The sequence below is a fragment of the Nomascus leucogenys genome, chromosome 3 (assembly GCF_006542625.1).
Source record: "Nomascus leucogenys isolate Asia chromosome 3, Asia_NLE_v1, whole genome shotgun sequence".
In the NCBI taxonomy this organism is placed as follows: domain Eukaryota; kingdom Metazoa; phylum Chordata; class Mammalia; order Primates; family Hylobatidae; genus Nomascus; species Nomascus leucogenys.
The window spans coordinates 41,470,664-41,487,625 of record NC_044383.1 but is presented as its reverse complement, the minus strand read 5'-3'; the positions used below and the strand labels follow the sequence as shown (position 1 = coordinate 41,487,625).

At 41.5% G+C, this 16,962-nt stretch overlaps 1 protein-coding gene and 1 pseudogene across 11 annotated transcripts in view; one reads left to right on the top strand and one right to left on the bottom strand.

Moving 5' to 3' along the window:
• The window catches only part of CPEB3 (cytoplasmic polyadenylation element binding protein 3), a 248,131-nt gene that overhangs the window by 67,086 nt on the left and 164,083 nt on the right, over positions 1-16,962 (bottom strand). The window lies entirely within an intron of this gene.
• On the top strand, positions 3,658-5,954 carry LOC100592358 (annotated as a pseudogene).

Here is a 16,962-nt window from a genome sequence, read left to right as displayed (position 1 = left end):
AATGGACATTAGCTGCAGGATTTCCATAGACACAGCCAGTTTTGTTCAGTTTAATTCCATAAGATTTACCGAGTAACTGACATAAGTGGGACATATCCATGGTTTATGAGAATACTAAAATGAGCAAGACCAGGTTCCTCTTCTTTTTTTTTTTTTTTTTTTTTTTTTGAGATGGAGTCTTGCTCTGTCACCCAATCTCAGTGCAGTGGCACAATCTCTGTGGTATGATCTCGGCTCACTGCAACTTCTGCCTCCCGGGTTCAAGCGATTCGCGGGCCTCAGCCTCCCAAGTAGCTGGGATTACAGGCATCTGCCACCACATCTGTCTAATTTTTGTATTTTTAGTAGAGACAGGGTTTCACTGTGTTGGCCAGGCTGGTCTCACACTCCTGACCTCAAGTGATCCATCTGCCTCGGCCTCCCGAAGTGGTGGGATTACAGGTGTGAGCCACCACGCCCGGCCCCAGCTTCCTCTTGTAAAGAAACTTATGAAGTAGATGAAACAAACATTTAGACAATTAACTACTCACTACAAAGCTGAGGGAGGTAAGTGGGGACAAAATGTGTCACTGAAATCATAAGGAGCAAAGGCCCAACTTGGGAGAATCAGCAAAAACTTTAAAGAGAGCAACAGATATTCAAGGGGCCACCTGTGGCACTTGTGGCCACACTGGCATTCATAAATGATGACTAAGCAAAGGCCCATCATGAACTAGTCTAAGCTTTCAACTTCTCTACAACCCTGCTAGCTTTGCTAAATCTCTCAGCTGTCATTCCTCAATTCCCAACTCTGCTACTAACCTCAAAGGAAACCATCACCAATACTGTTCTTCTCTGGTACATTGCATATCAGAAGAATGTAAATGGCAAAGGATAAGAATCCCCACATACAGAAGATTCTCACACATCAGAGGTGTTTAATTCATAATCAACTGGCTAAGAAGCAAAGCTCTCTGGAGTCCTGGGCAACATGTAATGACAGTGGCAATGGATAATGGCTATTCATTTTTAGCCTTTTCTCCAACTCCCCATCTACTATACAGAGCATTCAAGCAAATATAGCAGAAAAAAAGACCAGCCACTCCCCAGCATAGCAGGCAGAAACTAACACACAGGAGAAGGCACCAAACTGAATGGGCAGCCATGTAGTTGCAAGAGAGAGACTGCTAAGGTTTTAGGACCCAGAGCTGTTTTCTGGGGTTTGGTCTCATGCTGCATAGGTCAGAAGATTCTGTTGGTGGCTAGTCAGGAAAAATAAAACCAGACTGCAAAACTAGAAAAGACAATAAATACATCATTTCTTCATATCCTATTTTGCAAACAGTATTGAACTATCACCAGGTGCCAGGGAATCTTAAAAATTCAGTGTTTTCACTTAATATGAGGACATTAATTCTACTTACTAAAGATAATATTAGAGATAAGGTGGGTTAAAAAGTCCAAATATCACAAAGAGGAGGTCTCAGCAGGATCTTTCAAACCTCCTGTCTTACCAAGTTAAATACTGGTACAGATATCCACAAAGATCATAAGCATATTGAACATCCTGCAGTCAGAGTACTCCATCTATGTATATACTGTATTATGTACACATCAAAAAGGCCTGGTGATAGGGCATGCCCAGTGAATTGGGGCTTTCTCTTATTCCTTGCCTCATGAAGGCCTCCTGGCTGACTCCATTTTTCCTTCACATCACTGCCCACCCTCTGCAATCTTCAACATCAAATCCAGTTTTGCATTGACCTTGGGCATCCAAAGAAAAGGCGGTTGTCTCCCTATAGCAGCTGAGTAGCTCCCACAAAAGCATGCAGATTTTCACTTAGGTCCATCTCACAGCCATAAAATATCTACACTGGCAGTAGATAGAGTAAAAACAACTGGGAGTCACAAGTAAAAGCCTGCTACAAATACTATTATCAAGAGAAATATCTATAAACAATTTCTCCTTTCCCAGGAAATGGTCCATAACAGTTTACCAATTTCTTCAGGATGGCTCTTTTACTATAAATAATCCTGTGTCAAAACAATTATCTTTACTCTGAAGTCACCAAGCTGCCATTTTCTGTAATGGCAATATTCTCTCAGCACTGTAGATAAGAGATATGGCTGAACTCCCCCCAACCCCCAAAATCTGGGCTGTAGTTCAACAATTTCTTCTAACTCTACTTCCCACTTTAGGCCTTCCAACCAAAACAGAATTCACAAGAAACACCCAAAATCACTCTTGAAAACAATTTTATGATATCTTCACCTGCTAAAACACCTTCTGATACTTCAAGGTCAAGCAAACCCAGATGACAACAGCAATCAGAGGATTTTTTAAAATCAGGAAGAATCTTTCAAACACATTTCCCTTTTGATCTTAAGAAATTTAAAGTCAAAGTAAACAAAGTAGAAAAAGATCCCTTCAAGAATAACAAGGTCAGTGTGAGGCGGAAATTCAATCAATGATTTACTAAAAGGTAAATTGCACATGGTACTAGGAAGTGTTCTGGACTAGGAGACAGAAGGTCTAGATTCGGGTACAAGTCCTAACATTTACTAGCTGTGTGATAATAACAGCTAATAGCTAACATTTGTTGAGATTTACTATGCACCAGACACTGTTCTAAGTGCCTTGTGGACATTAACTCATTTCGTCTTCACACACACCCTATGTGGTAGGCTCTATTTTGAATTCTGCTTTATATTTAAGGAAATTACACAGAGTGATTAAGTGACTTGTTCAAGATCACCCAGTAAGTGGTGGAACCATGAACTTGAATATTAACATTTCTGAATCTTGGCTCTCTTTGTCAAATGAAGAAACCAAATATTTGTCCCAATTACCTTACAGAGATGTAAGTTGTAAGATAATGTATATGAAGGTGTTTCATAAACTAGGAAGTCATGTGAGTATTGATTTTTCCTTTACTGCATTTTCAATTATTTCTGTAATAGATAAAATTAAAGTTGAGTTTTTGCATATGGTCTCATTATAAACATTAGAATTCAAATTAATAATATGCACTTTCTATTTTGCATTTGCAAGCATTTGGTGAATAAAGAGAAGTAACCTAGATACTGAAGAAAAGCCCTAATTAAAGTTACTTGAATGACAGGCTGAATATTACTGCAAACAAACAATAAAGTGACTGAATATCTGCTTTCATATATGATTAGCCATTTCCCCCACAAGAATGTCAGATGTAGTATTATTTTCTGATTTTAATATATTTTAAAGTAAAAGCCAATTATGCCTATAAATAGAGCTTCTCTATTAGTTTGAAAGGTATTAAAAAAAAAAACTTGGCCAAAAAATTATCAACTTCCTCTGCTCTCTCTTGCCCTCGGACCCAGTAACAGATAATATGATTATAAAACTCTGCCAGTTTCAGAAATGGTAACCTGAGGAGTATGTGGGGGCTTCAGTGATGTGGCAAGCTATGAGAGGCCCTCAGCTCCAAGCCAGTCTATGAAATCAGACAGGGCTCTGGAGGGAACAGGAGCAGTTCCTAGTCACTGTCACCAACACAACCCTGAGTTACAGGTAGAATGGATGGCCAAAAATTCCTTGCTTTCCCACTGATGCCAAACAGGTTGGGGAAGGAGGGTAGAACACTGAGGGATTTTTTTTTCAACAATCCTAAATTGATCAATGCAATTTTCTGGGAGAAAATGGAACACCAAGGTTTGGGGAGGAACTTAATTAGGATAATTCCATTTCATTGGCCAGGTGTGTGAAGTGTAAATTTAATTAAAATATTTTTTTCTTTTTGTTTTTTTGAGACAGAGTCTCACTCTGTCGCCCAGGCTGGAGTACAGTGGTGCAATCTCGGCTCACTGCAACCTCCGCCTTCCAGGTTCAAGCAATTCTCTGCCTCAGCCTCCTGAGTAGCTGGGATTACAGGAGCCCACCACCATACCTCGAAAATTTTTGTATTTTTAGTAGAGACGGGGTTTCACCATCTTGGCCAGGCTGGTCTTGAATGCCTGACCTCATGATCCACCCGCCTCGGCCTCCCAAAGTGCTGGGATTGCAGGCATGAGCCACCATGCCTGGCTGACTTTTTTTTTTTTTTAGAAGGAGTCTCGCTCTGTTGCCCATGCTGGAGTGCAGTGGTGTGATCTTGGCTCACTGCAAGCTCTGCCTCCCAGGTTCAAGCCATTCTCCTGCCTCAGCCTCCCGAGTAGCTGGGACTACAGGTGCCTGCCACCACACTCGGCTAATTTTTTTGAGTTTTTAGTAGAGATGGGGTTTCACCATATTAGCCAGGATGGTCTCGATCTCCTGACCTCGTGATCTGCCCACCTCAGCCTCCCAAAGTGCTGGGATTACAGGTGTGAGCCACCGCACCCAGCAGCGATTTTTTTCTTTTAATATCTGAGAACACATTAAGTATAACAATCTCCAAAACGTTCTTGGCTACCTTTCAAAAACAAAGCTTCCTGATCTCTTAAATACATAATTTTTCATGTTATAATTTTTTAATATTTGATACCTAGTACAAATTATCAACAACTCTACTACCACAACTATTAGGTACTAAATGCTCACAATGTTCTAGGCCCTTTGCTAATAAATATTTTACATGTTAGCTCATTTTATCCTCACAGTAACTCTATGAGGTAAATACAGTTGTTATTATTACCATTTTACAGATGAGGAAAATGAAGCTTGGAGACGTTAAGGGAATTCTCAGATTAAAACCCAGGAATGAAATCTGGAATTAAACCAGATCAGTTTCCAGAGCCCATTAATTTATACCATCTCATCTAAAATGGCAAGATAAACTTTTAAATATCCCTAATAAAAAACTTGCCTTTAAAATGTCCTTATGACAGTGACCATTTGACAGTTTTATTTTGTTTCGAGATGGAGTTTCGCTCTTGTTGCCCAGGCTGGAGTGCAATGGCGCGATCTCGGCTCACTGCAACCTCTGCCTCCGGGGTTCAGGTGATTCTCCTGCCTCAGCCTCCCGAGTAGCTGGGATTACAGGCATGCACCACCACGCCCAGCTAATTTTTGCATTTTTAGTAGAAATGGGGTTTCGCCATGTTGGTCAGGCTGGTATCGAACTCCTGACCTCAGGTGATCCACCTGCCCCGGCCTCCCAAAGTGCTGGGATTACAGGTGTCAGCCACCGTGCCCGGTCTGATATTGTTTTAATAGCAGTAAGTGGTAACCCTGTGCTTTAGTCCTATAATTTAAGGCCTATGTAGATATAATTGCTACAAAGCCCACAAAAACTATATTAAAGGATATTCTATAAAACAATGGGCATGGACTCTTCTAATGATATAAAAGACAAAAAGCCTAGGGAACTGTCTAAATTAAAGGAGATTAAAGAGATATAACAACTAAATGTGGAACCCAAGATGGCTGCACTCTTGCTGTGAGACATGTTGGTCGACATTGCCTCCGAGCCCACTTTAGCCCTCAGCTCTGTATCAGAAATGCTGCTCCTTTGGGAACCAGAGCCAAACAAGAGATGGAGCAGTTCTGGAATAAGAACACAGGTTTAAACCGTCCTGTATCTCCCCACGTCACTACCTACAGTTGGTCTCTTCCCATGGCGATGGCCATCTGCCACCATGGCACTGGTACTGCTTTGAGGGCAGGGGCCTCTCTTTTTGGCATGTCGGCCCTGTTACTCCCTGGGAATTTTGAGTCTTATTCGGAGCTCATGAAGTCCCTTTGTCTGGGGCCAGCACTGATCCACACAGCTAAGTTTGCACTCGTCTTCCCTCTCATGTATCATACCTGGAATGGGGTCTGACACTTGAAGTGGGACCTAGGAAAAGGCCTGAAGATTCCCCAGCTATACCAGTCTGGAGTGGCTGTCCTGGTTCTTACTGTGTTGTCCTCTGTAGGGCTGGCAGCCATATGAAGAACGGAGGTTCCCAGCATCATATTCCTACACCTTATTACATTCACCCATCTGTCTGTTTGTCACTCTTATCTCCAGCCTGGGAAAAGTTCTCCTTATTTGTTTAGATACTTTTGCGTTTTCAGATCCCCTTGGAGCAATAGAATACCTTGTAGACCATAATAGTGGGAAAGGGTCTAGTTTTCCCCTTGTTTCTAAAGATGGGGTGGCTGCAAAAACTCCCCGTTTTTGCCCACAACTTGCCTACTCTGGGACTAGAAACAGTTATTCTCTTTCCATATTGGCCTTTGATTTGTGCCAAGGGTCAGCTTTTGGCTCCTTCTTCCTGAGACAGTAGAAACAATACCAGCTCTGTGGCTTCTGCCCTGGGGACTAGGGGTGAGGCTTTGGGTCCCACTGCCTGTGGGTTGCTGGCTTAAAGGACAATTCTGTTCATTGGTGAGAGCCCAGGCTATTAACACGTATGCAGTGTTATTCAAAGAAGAGAGGTGAGGGTGGAGGGGAGTTAGTCTATCCCAGCTAGAGGGAGATAAAGAGGGCTAGTTAGTTCTTGGAGCAGCTGCTTTGAGAAAGAAATATATATAGCTTTTGACACAAGAGGAAGATCCAGAAAATTATCATTGAACATATTAAAGGTTATTTATTTTTCTTGCATTTCCAGAAAACCCTCTTAATTTTATGCTTTCTCATCCAAGTCATGCACCATTTTTTTCTGAAACTAAATTAAAATACTCATTAAAGAAAAAATCTAAATGCAAGTTGTTGTATCTCTTGAGTGGATCTTGGATTTAAAAAAACAAACAAATTGCACCAGGCGCGGTGGCTCACACCTGTAATCCCAGCACTTTGGGAGGCCGAGGAGGGCAGATCACGAGGTCAGGAGATCGAGACCATCCTGGCTAACATGGTGAAACCCCATCTCTACTAAAAATAAAAAAAATCAGCCGGGCGTGGTGGCGGGCGCCTGTAGTCCCAGCTACTCGGGAGGCTGAGGCAGGAGAATGGCGTGAACCCGGCAGGCGGAGCTTGCAGTGAGCCAAGATCGCGCCACTGCACTCCAGTCAGGGCGACAAAGCGAGACTCCGTCTCAAAAAAAAAAAAAAAAAAAAAAAAAATACAAAACAAACAAATAAAAAACCAAATTGCTAGGCTGGGTGCGGTGGCTCACACCTGTAATCCCAGCACTTTGGGAGACTGAGGAGGGCAGATCGCGAGGTCGGGAGATCAAGACCATCCTGGCTAACATGGAGAAACCCTGTCTCTACTAAAAATACAAAAAATTAGCTGGGCGTGGTGGCGGGCGCCCATAGTCCCAGCTACTTGGGAGGCTGAGGCAGGAGAATGGCCAGAACCCAGGAGGCGGAGCTTGCAGTGAGCCGAGATTGTGCCACTGCAGTCCAGCCTGGGTGACAGAGCGAGATTGTCTCAAAAAAAAAACAAAAAACAAAAAACAAAAAAAAACAAACTGCTGTAAAGGACATTACTGAAACAATCTCGATATTTCTTGTTCTCAGGAGATATGTGCTAAAATATTTAGGAGTGAGAGGTCTACAATTTTTTTTTTTTTTGAGACAGAGTCTTACTCTGTTGCCCAGGTTGCAGTACAGTGGCATGATCTCGGCTCACTGCAACCTCGGCCTCCCGGGTTCAAGTGATTCTCCTGCCTCAGCCTCCTGAGTAGCTGGGATTACAGGCAAGTTCCACCACAGCTGGCTAATTTTTATATTTTTAGTACAGATGGGGTTTTGCCATGTTGGCCAGACTGGTCTCAAACTCCTGACCTCAGGTGATCCACCCGCCTCGGCCTCCCAAAGTGCTGGGATTACAGGCGTGAGCCACTGTGCCCAGCCTACAACTTACTTATTTACTTATTTTTTTTTAGATGGAGTCTTGCTCTGTCACCCAGGCTGGAGTGCAGTGGTACAATCTTGGCTCACCGCAACCTCCACCTCCTGGGTTCAAGCAATTCTCCTGCCTCAGCCTCTCGATTAGCTGGGACTACAGGCACGTGCCACCACACCCAGCTAATTTTTTGTATTTTTAGTAGAGACGAGGTTTCACCATGTTGGCCAGGATGGTCTCAATCTCTTGACCTGGTGATCCACCTGCCTCGGCCTCCCAAAGTGCTGGGACTACAGGCGTCAGCCACCACGCCCGGCCTACAACTTACTCTTAAATGGCTATTGGCGAAATATATATATATATATATATGTGTGTGTGTATATATATATATATGTATATATATATGTGTATATATATATGTATATATATATATAAAAAATAGAGACAGAGAGAGAGAGCGCGTGAGCGAGCATGCACGCACAAATGTGGCAAAATGCTAACAATTGGTGAATCTAGAAGAAAGCTATATAGGTGTTCACTGTATTATTCTTAGAGCTTTTTTGTAGGTTTGACATTTTTTAAAATAAAAATTTGTGGAAAAAAAAAACTACAAGGTCTCCCATTCTAAAAAGAGGTGTGTAGTTTTGTTTTTTTTTTTAAAGAATCAACAACCAAAACAGCATGGTACTGGTACCACAACAGAGACATAGATCAATGGAACAGAACAGAGCCCTCAGAAATAATGCCGCATATCTACAACTATCTGATCTTTGACAAACCTGACAAAAACAAGAAATGGGGAAAGGATTCCCTATTTAATAAATGGTGCTGGGAAAACTGGCTCATATGTAGAAAGCTGAAACTGGATCCCTTCCTTACACCTTATACAAAAATTAATTCAAGATGGATTAAAGACTTAAATGTTAGACCTAAAACCATTAAAATCCTACAAGAAAACCTAGGCAATATCATTCAGGACATAGGCGTGGGCAGGGACTTCATGTCTAAAACACCAAAAGCAATGGCAACAAAAGCCAAAATTGACAAATGGGATCTAATTAAACTAAAGAGCTTCTGCACGGCAAAAGAAACCACCATCAGAGTGAACAGGCAACCTACAGAATGGGAGAAAATTTTTGCAACCTACTCATCTGACAAAGGGCTAATATCCAGAATCTACAATGAACTCAAACAAATTTACAAGAAAAAAACAACCCCATCAAAAGGTGGGCCAAGGACATGAACAGACACTTCTCAAAAGAAGACATTTATGTAGCCAAAAAACACATGAAAAAATGCTCATCATCACTGGCCATCAGGAAATGAAATCAAAACCACAGTGAGATACCATCTCACACCAGTTAGAATGGCCATCATTAAAAAGTTAGGAAACAACAGGTGCTGGAGAGGATGTGGAGAAATAGGAACACTTTTACACTGTTGGTGGGACTATAAACTAGTTCAACCATTGTGGAAGTCAGTGTGGTGATTCCTCAGGGATCTAGAACTAGAAATACCATTTAACCCAGCCATCCCATTACTGGGTATATACCCAAAGGACTATAAATCATGCTGCTATAAAGACACATGCACAGGTATGTTTATTGCGGCACTATTCACAATAGCAAAGAGTTGGAACCAACCCAAATGTCCAACAACGATAGACTGGATTAAGAAAATGTGGCACATATACACCATGGAATACTACGCAGCCATAAAAAATGATGAGTTCATGTCCTTTGTAGGGACATGGATGAAACTGGAAAACATCATTCTCAGTAAACTATCGCAAGGACAAAAAACCAAACACCGCATGTTCTCACTCATAGGTGGGAACTGAACAATGAGAACTCATGGACACAGGAAGGGGAACATCACACTCCGGGGACTGTTGTGGGGTGGGGGGAGGGGGGAGGGACAGCATTAGGAGATAATACCTAATGCTAAATGACGAGTTAATGGGTGCAGCAAAACAACATGGCACATGGATACATATGTAACAAACCTGCACATTGTGCACATGTACCCTAAAACCTAAAGTATAATAATAAAAAAAAAAAGAATCAACAGTTCTTAAAATCAACTAATACTATTAGTGATGTATTTGTTTCAAGTACCAACTACAAATGGAAAAAAAAAATTCAGCTTGTGGAGCTGTATCCTGAACCACTGCAGCATTCATAAAATGGCAGACCAAGAAATGGCTGGTTTTGGATTGAGACCAACCCTAGAAGGAAAGGTCCATGGCCTGGACAGACAGGCAGCTCTCTCCTCTCACAAAATCAGGCTTCCTATTACCAGTGACCTTTCTAGAGAAACCTAAAGGGCACTGCTCTAGCCAGAGCTGCCTGAGTTCAGACTTTTTTTGGCACAGGCAGTCTGTCCTAAACATTCCCTCTGACTTTGGCTTTCAGGTCAGAGGACTTACCTGGTTTGCCTCAGGAGACTTTTTTTGGATTCAATTCAAGGGTACCAAAAACATTTAGGAGATGCCAGATATGATGCTAAGTACTGAGGTTGCAAAGATGAACAAGCCAAAGAAGAACCCTGATCCAGAAAAAATCAGACTGTAAATAACTAATAAGCAACATTAAAAGCGCTATGTTGGAGGTATGTCCTACAGGACACTGGGGAGAAAAAAAGGGAGCAGATTTGTCCCAACATCAGGGAACACCAAAGAGCAAAGGCCATATCTGACCCGGAGGCTGATTACTTTTCCAGAAAGTAAGGGTATTCCAAGTTCGGAAGGTGCACAGGCAAAGGCATGGAAAGGCCAAAGGGTCAACTCACTTGGACAAGTGAGCAGAGTTCATTAGTTAGAGTATAGGATTGACAGTGGTGGGTGGGAAGAGTTGAAGCAGCTCATCAATCCCTGCCTGCAGCTGAGAGCACTCACTGTAGGTCTCTGAACTGGAACTCTTATTCATTTTCCTCTTGAATGAGGATACCTGATCTCCAAGATTTACTCAACACTTATGTAATCTACACACTGCAGGGGAATACTATCATGAGCAAATTCTTGTTCTTAAGGAGTTTATATACTAGCACTAGAAGATCACATAGAATAAATTCACAGAGAACTCTAACTTAGGAACAATGCATTAAGGATCTAAGAAGTATTTTTGTAAACATATTTTTAAAAGTTGGACTTCACAGAAAGAAGAAAGATCACTTTCAGAGAAGACATGAATAGAGAAATTAGGAAAGGCTTTCTGTAGGTGGTGGCACAGGGGCCAGACCTTAATGGTATGACAATAGGTGAAAACATCGAAAACACGGAGAAGAATTCCAAGGGAAACAACTAACCTAAGTTAAAATGTAGAGGTAGCTCTGCAGATAGATACTGTCTAAGTGCACGGATTCCTAAACACTCCCCTGAGATTCAGAACTAAACATATTTCTTTAACAATATTTACTGTGTGGGGCTGAGACTTGATTCTAGTCTGTTTTGTGTTTTCTATGACACTAGTAACTTTCTTTGTGGGTTGGTTGCTTGGCGGCAGGGGTGGGAATAGTTGGGAATGGACAAGAAAATAAGCCGGCAGAGTAGAACCACCTCAGAGTTCAAAATTGGTACTTCCTGTGTTCCTAGTAAAATCTTGCAGTCCAGGGCAGTGACCTGGGGCATTTGGACTTAAAATCTGCTGTTTACATAATCACACATTCCCTATATAAAGAGGTCCTTGTGAAGTCTGCCAATCTGTCAGTTCTAGTCACAGTCAATTCAAACAAGCACCTGACCAAGGAAACTGAGGCCAGACTAGGGGTGTGGGAGAGAACTGGTCAAACTAGTTGGGTAATTTTATGATTATTGAGCATTACATTTAAGTCACAGGCAAGGACGCTAAGATTATTCAACACCTAATAAGCCTAAGTATTGTGTTGGTGGTTTCACGCACTGCCTCACATAATCCTCTTAACAACCCAACGAGTAGTATTAACTCAGGTAAGTAAACTGAGGCTTAAAGGTTAAATTACTTGCTCAATGTCATATAGCTAGTAAATGCTGATGCCCACATCTGAGTCCACAAACCTAGCTTACGCCCCACTGCCTGTTACTCTCCATCAGTCAGCAAACAACTGGGGAACTCTGTTTCAATCCAGGTGATGCTCTCCTATAGACAGATGAAGCTTTAGTCTGGCCTTGTGCATATACTGCCTGAGCTTTGATAGTCTAATTTCTTCTCCTCCCTGGACTTTAACATTCCTCTGATCAGTTCTTAATGCTGTTTCAAATGAGTTTTTTCTGTGCCACCCTTCTCAGACTGAAGTGGGTCCATTCTCTTTTGAAAGACAACCCAGGTCTTTGCTCTCAGTTTTCAAAAAATTTCACCAGACCCTCCTAGCTGGCTTCCCATTCCTAACCCTTCAATTAACATATCCTCTGTTGGTCTCACCTGCTCATAGCCTTAGCCCTATCTAACTACTGTCAGCAAGTCCCAACACAAGCTATACCCTCTTCTAAAACATCCTCTCTGCCTCAGTCTGCCAAATTTCCACCTTCCATTTCAGTTCCTAAAGTCTATTTTTTCCTCAAAAAAAGTTCTCATCAGGAGGAGTTATGACTTCTCTGAACTAAACAAGCATTTCCCCCCATCCCATCAACTCTGCCTGGTCATAGCAGTGTGTACTTATGTGACCTTGAACAAGATGTTTCTGTTATTTATGTGGCTGCTCAAGCTTTGTCCTGTGGACTATATATTCCTAATGACTTCTTTCTGTACAGTCCCTCAAACTATAAATGCTTTGAAAGCAAAGACTAACTTTATAGTTCATCTTCAATACAATGCTGAAGAGACAAGTGTTTATAAAAGTGTAAACTGAGAGTGTGCTAAGCTTTTAAACGCAAAGATAGATGGACTCCATCTGTTAAAACAGAACAAAAGAAAACAAAAAGCTCACCCTTGCTACCACACAATGCAGTTTCCATGTTTTTACAAGAAAATCCTTCCTGGGTATGAAAACCACAATCAAGTAAAATATTAAAATATAGGATTCATAAATCACCAAACAGTGTGAGCACTATAAGCCAGGACCTGATTTTTTTTTTTTTTAAAGGAAGACAGAATGTTACTCAAAAGATGACAAACTGCAAAAGGTTAAATACAGGCTAAAACTCTTGGCTTCCCAACTTGATCAGTTTACGTAACTCAGAAGGTGGAAAAACTTGGAATCTGGCCTAAAACAACACTGACTTATTTCCATTCAAGTTATGCTACAAGGGAAAAAATGTGAAGTTTGAAAACTTTCCTTTCCAAAGCCAGATTTAGACAAGTTGAAGGAAAAAGAAATAAATGCTACACTGCAGCGCACTGCAGCTCCACAATGGCCTGTTTTCGCCCACTCAAAGTAGATTCCTCTTCCTTGTTCCTCAAGCAGTTATCTCCTTAGCTAGCTGGCTTGTGTTCAAACTGAATAGTATGTGGCCTGGCTTGTGCCAGGTTCACAAACCATGCTGGTATTGCATAAACTTCCACAACTACATGACCTTGGTCAAGAGCACCAGAGGGCAAGCCAGCCTAGCCAGGGCAGAGGATGTACAGAATCACCAGCAGAAATAGCCATTCAGGAATACAAACTTTTATAAAAGTGTGTGGGAATCATTAGTGCACAAGGGTTTGGTCACTCTTGTATAAAGCTGTGTGCCTATTACTATTTCTGTTCACCTGGACCCTGTGCCTCTAGACTGCTGAAGCTGACACTGTAAGCTGCCCAAGTAAGCTGAGAATGACAGCCTCCTCCATTCCACTGCCAGCATCATTGGCTTCTGAAAACAGTTTCAGAGCCAGATGGCCAAACTCATGTACAACATCTGTAGCTGGCTGCCATCATTGCCTTTGCCCAAGAGACCTCAACAGTGGTAGCACAGCTGTGCTCACTGCACAGCAGATGCCAGCTCCTTTCCCTGGGCCCATATTCTCTGTCCCACTATGAGAGGTGAGGCTATTGCAGTATCAGGATCAGCTCTTAGTGCAGAACAAGGGGTAGAAGGCTCAGGGTGGATAGGCATTTTTTGGTAGCTCCAGTGACAGCAACTTTGGAGATGGAATATTCTCCCAGTGGGCAATGAGGGAGGTTATGCTATCTATCATCAAGCTTGTCATGTCCATCTTATCTTCTTAGTGGCCACATTCACAGCTGCATGCTAAAGGAAACAGACTTTTTTTTTTTTTTTTTTAAGACAGGGTCTCACTCGGTTGCCCAGGCTGGAGTGTAGTGTGGCACAATCTCAGCTTACTGCAGCCTTTACCTCCCCAGGCTCAGGTGATCCTCCCACCTCAGCCTCCCAAGTAGCTGGGACTACAGGCATATGTAATTTTTGTATTTTTTATATATATATTTTTGTATTTTTTGTATTTTTTGCAGAGATGGCATTTCACCATGTTGCCCAGACTGGTCTTGAACTCCTGGGCTCAAGTGATCTATCTGCCTCGGCCTCCAAAAGTACTTGGATTACAGGCATGAACCACCACACCTGGCCCTAGAACTTCTTTTACTAAGTAGTCAAGGATTCTAGGGCCCTATCATTAGGATGAACTATGTCACAGCTAGGTGTTAAAAAATGAACTGGGTCAATAAAATTCCCTTTCTCTGGAATTCAACTAGAAATATGAAAACTATACAAACCGAGTTATGACAATGGTGGGAGATTACAATGGATAATTAGTAACTTCCACTGTTCAAATCCCTGCAGCTTGCCACACCCTAGTACAGCCTCCATGATACCTGGTTATATTATCACTCCTGTTCTTGGACTCCTCTTGTCACTCATAACCACATCCCTGATTTGAAGTAGCACAAAAGAACTTATCCTTGCAGTCAAATAACTCAACTACCAAGCAGTTCACCCATGTCTAGAAATAGTGTGGCATCATCCATGAGGCAGAATTCCATAGTTAAGTTATGGCTAAAGGGCAGCTCAGACCTACAGCCCCAGTCTAAACCACCTCTTTGGAAATACTCCAGCTATGTGAGTATGACAAACAGAATACAAAGGCTCAGGAAAAAGCCAAGGACCACTTTCGTTTTCAAATGTTAAAATGTACCTTGGGTCATATAGCTTAAGATGCTAATTTTAATATAAAATTCAGCCTTGTAAATAACAGCATTATCTATCAGATTATATAGCTTAAACCTGCCCTCCTTTTCCACAAATCATACAGAGCAGCAAAACAAATAAAAATAACTTTATTATCCACCAGGTAAAATAGTATAAACTATTGGTCTGTCAGGTTCAAGTCTGTCTAATAAAAGCTGTGTGTTCTTATGAAAAGATACTTCACCTCTTTCAGTCTCAGTTTAAAATAAAGGTTGCACTAGAATGAGATAATCTTTGAGGAACTTTCCAACTCTAAAATGTGGGTTCTACTCTCTGATCAAGTAATGAACTCATCATTTGCCAGGATACAATTCATTCACCTAATAGATACCTGAAGGTCATTGAGCCAAGTATGCAAAGTACTTGGTATAGAGCAGTGAACAAAATAGAAAAAATTCCCTGCGCTCATAAAACTTACATTGCAGTCTGGAAAAAAGTCAGAAAAACACATCTAATTTTTTCAGGTCATAATAAGCATTTTAAAGAAAAATAAAATTAGGGTAAAAAAGAAATAAATTGGCCAGGCATGGTGACTCACATCTGTAATCCTAGCATTTTGGGAGGCCAAGGCAGGAGGATTGCTTGAAGCCAGGAGTTCAACACCAGCCTGGACCCCATCTCTACTAAGTAAGTAAGTAGACAGAAAATGCAAGTAAGAGGAATACGGAAAAAGAGGATACAGGGGCTAGACATTTGAGCAGTGTCTAAGTGAGAAAGTGCTCCATTTAGAAATGTGGGGGAAGGCCTGGTGTGGTGGCTCATGACTGTAAATCTAGCACTTTGGGAGGCCGAGGCAGGTGGATCACCTGAGGTCAAGAGTTCAAGACCAGCCTGGGCAATATGATGAGACCCCATCTCTACTAAAAAATACTAAAAATCAGCCACGTGTGGTAGCACACAGCTGTAATCCCAGCTACTTGGGAGGCTGGGGCATGAGAATAGCTTGAGCCTAGGAGGTGGAGGTTGCAGTAGGCCAAGACTGTGCCATCGCACTCCAGCCTGGGCAACAAAGCGAGACTCTGTCTCAAAAAGAACAAACAAAAAAGAAATGGGGGAAGAGGGTTTCAGATAAAAGGTAGTACTAAGGCCCCCCAGAGGCCTCAGTTGTCTTGTTCAAAGAATAGCAAAGTAGTCAGTGTGGCCATAGTGAGTAAGGGAGAGAATGATAGGAGCTAATGTTAGAAAACACCCAAAATTCAACAGATGAGACCTAAGAGGAAAAGATTTAAAACACTTCAAGTACAAGACTCATACCAATATGGCCCCTGGGTTCTTCAGGGGTGCACTATACGCCAAACACAGAAGCAAAAAGGTAAGTTCACAACCACAATGTACCATTTATCTGACTTGAAACTAAGCACAACATTTGATACAGATGTCCAAATTAGTAAAAACTTCATAAAGAAAATTGCTTTGGGAAGCCACATAATAGCAAATCTGGAGTCATTAATATTTTCATTTATTTTAACTGTGGTTAAGTAACCTTCACAAAATTTATCCCACAGAAAATAATCTGAAAGAGAAGGCCGTGTACAAAAATATATCAACAGAAGCATTACTTCTAAGAACCCTTCAGAAGTATCCAATCTTTTGGCTTCCCTGGGCCACACTTGAAGAATTGTCTCGGGCCACACATACAATATAGTAACACTAATGATAGCTAATGAGCTAAAAAAAAAAATCGCAAAAAAAACACAAAACCATAATGTTTTAAGAAAGTATACAAATTTTTCCTGAGCTGCATGTGGCCTGCGGGCAACAGACTGGATAAGCTTGGCCTAGATGACCAAAAAGCAAGTCAGTTATGGTACAAACTCCTTGAAAGGTGGCCTCTTTAAAAACATGAAAATTGGGAACTAATTAAACTGAGGAGCTTCTGCATAGCAAAAGAAACTATCAAAAGAGTGAACAGACAACCTACAGAATGAGAGAAAATTTTTGCAAACTATGCATTTGACAAACGTCTAATATCCAGCATCTGTAAGGAACTTCAACAAATTTACAAGAAAAAAATAAATAGTTTCATTAAAAAGTGGGCAAAGGACATGAACAGACACTTTTCATAAGAAGACAAACATGCAGCCAACAAACATATGAAAAAAAGCTCAATATCACTGATCATTAGAGAAATGCAAATCAAAATCACAATAA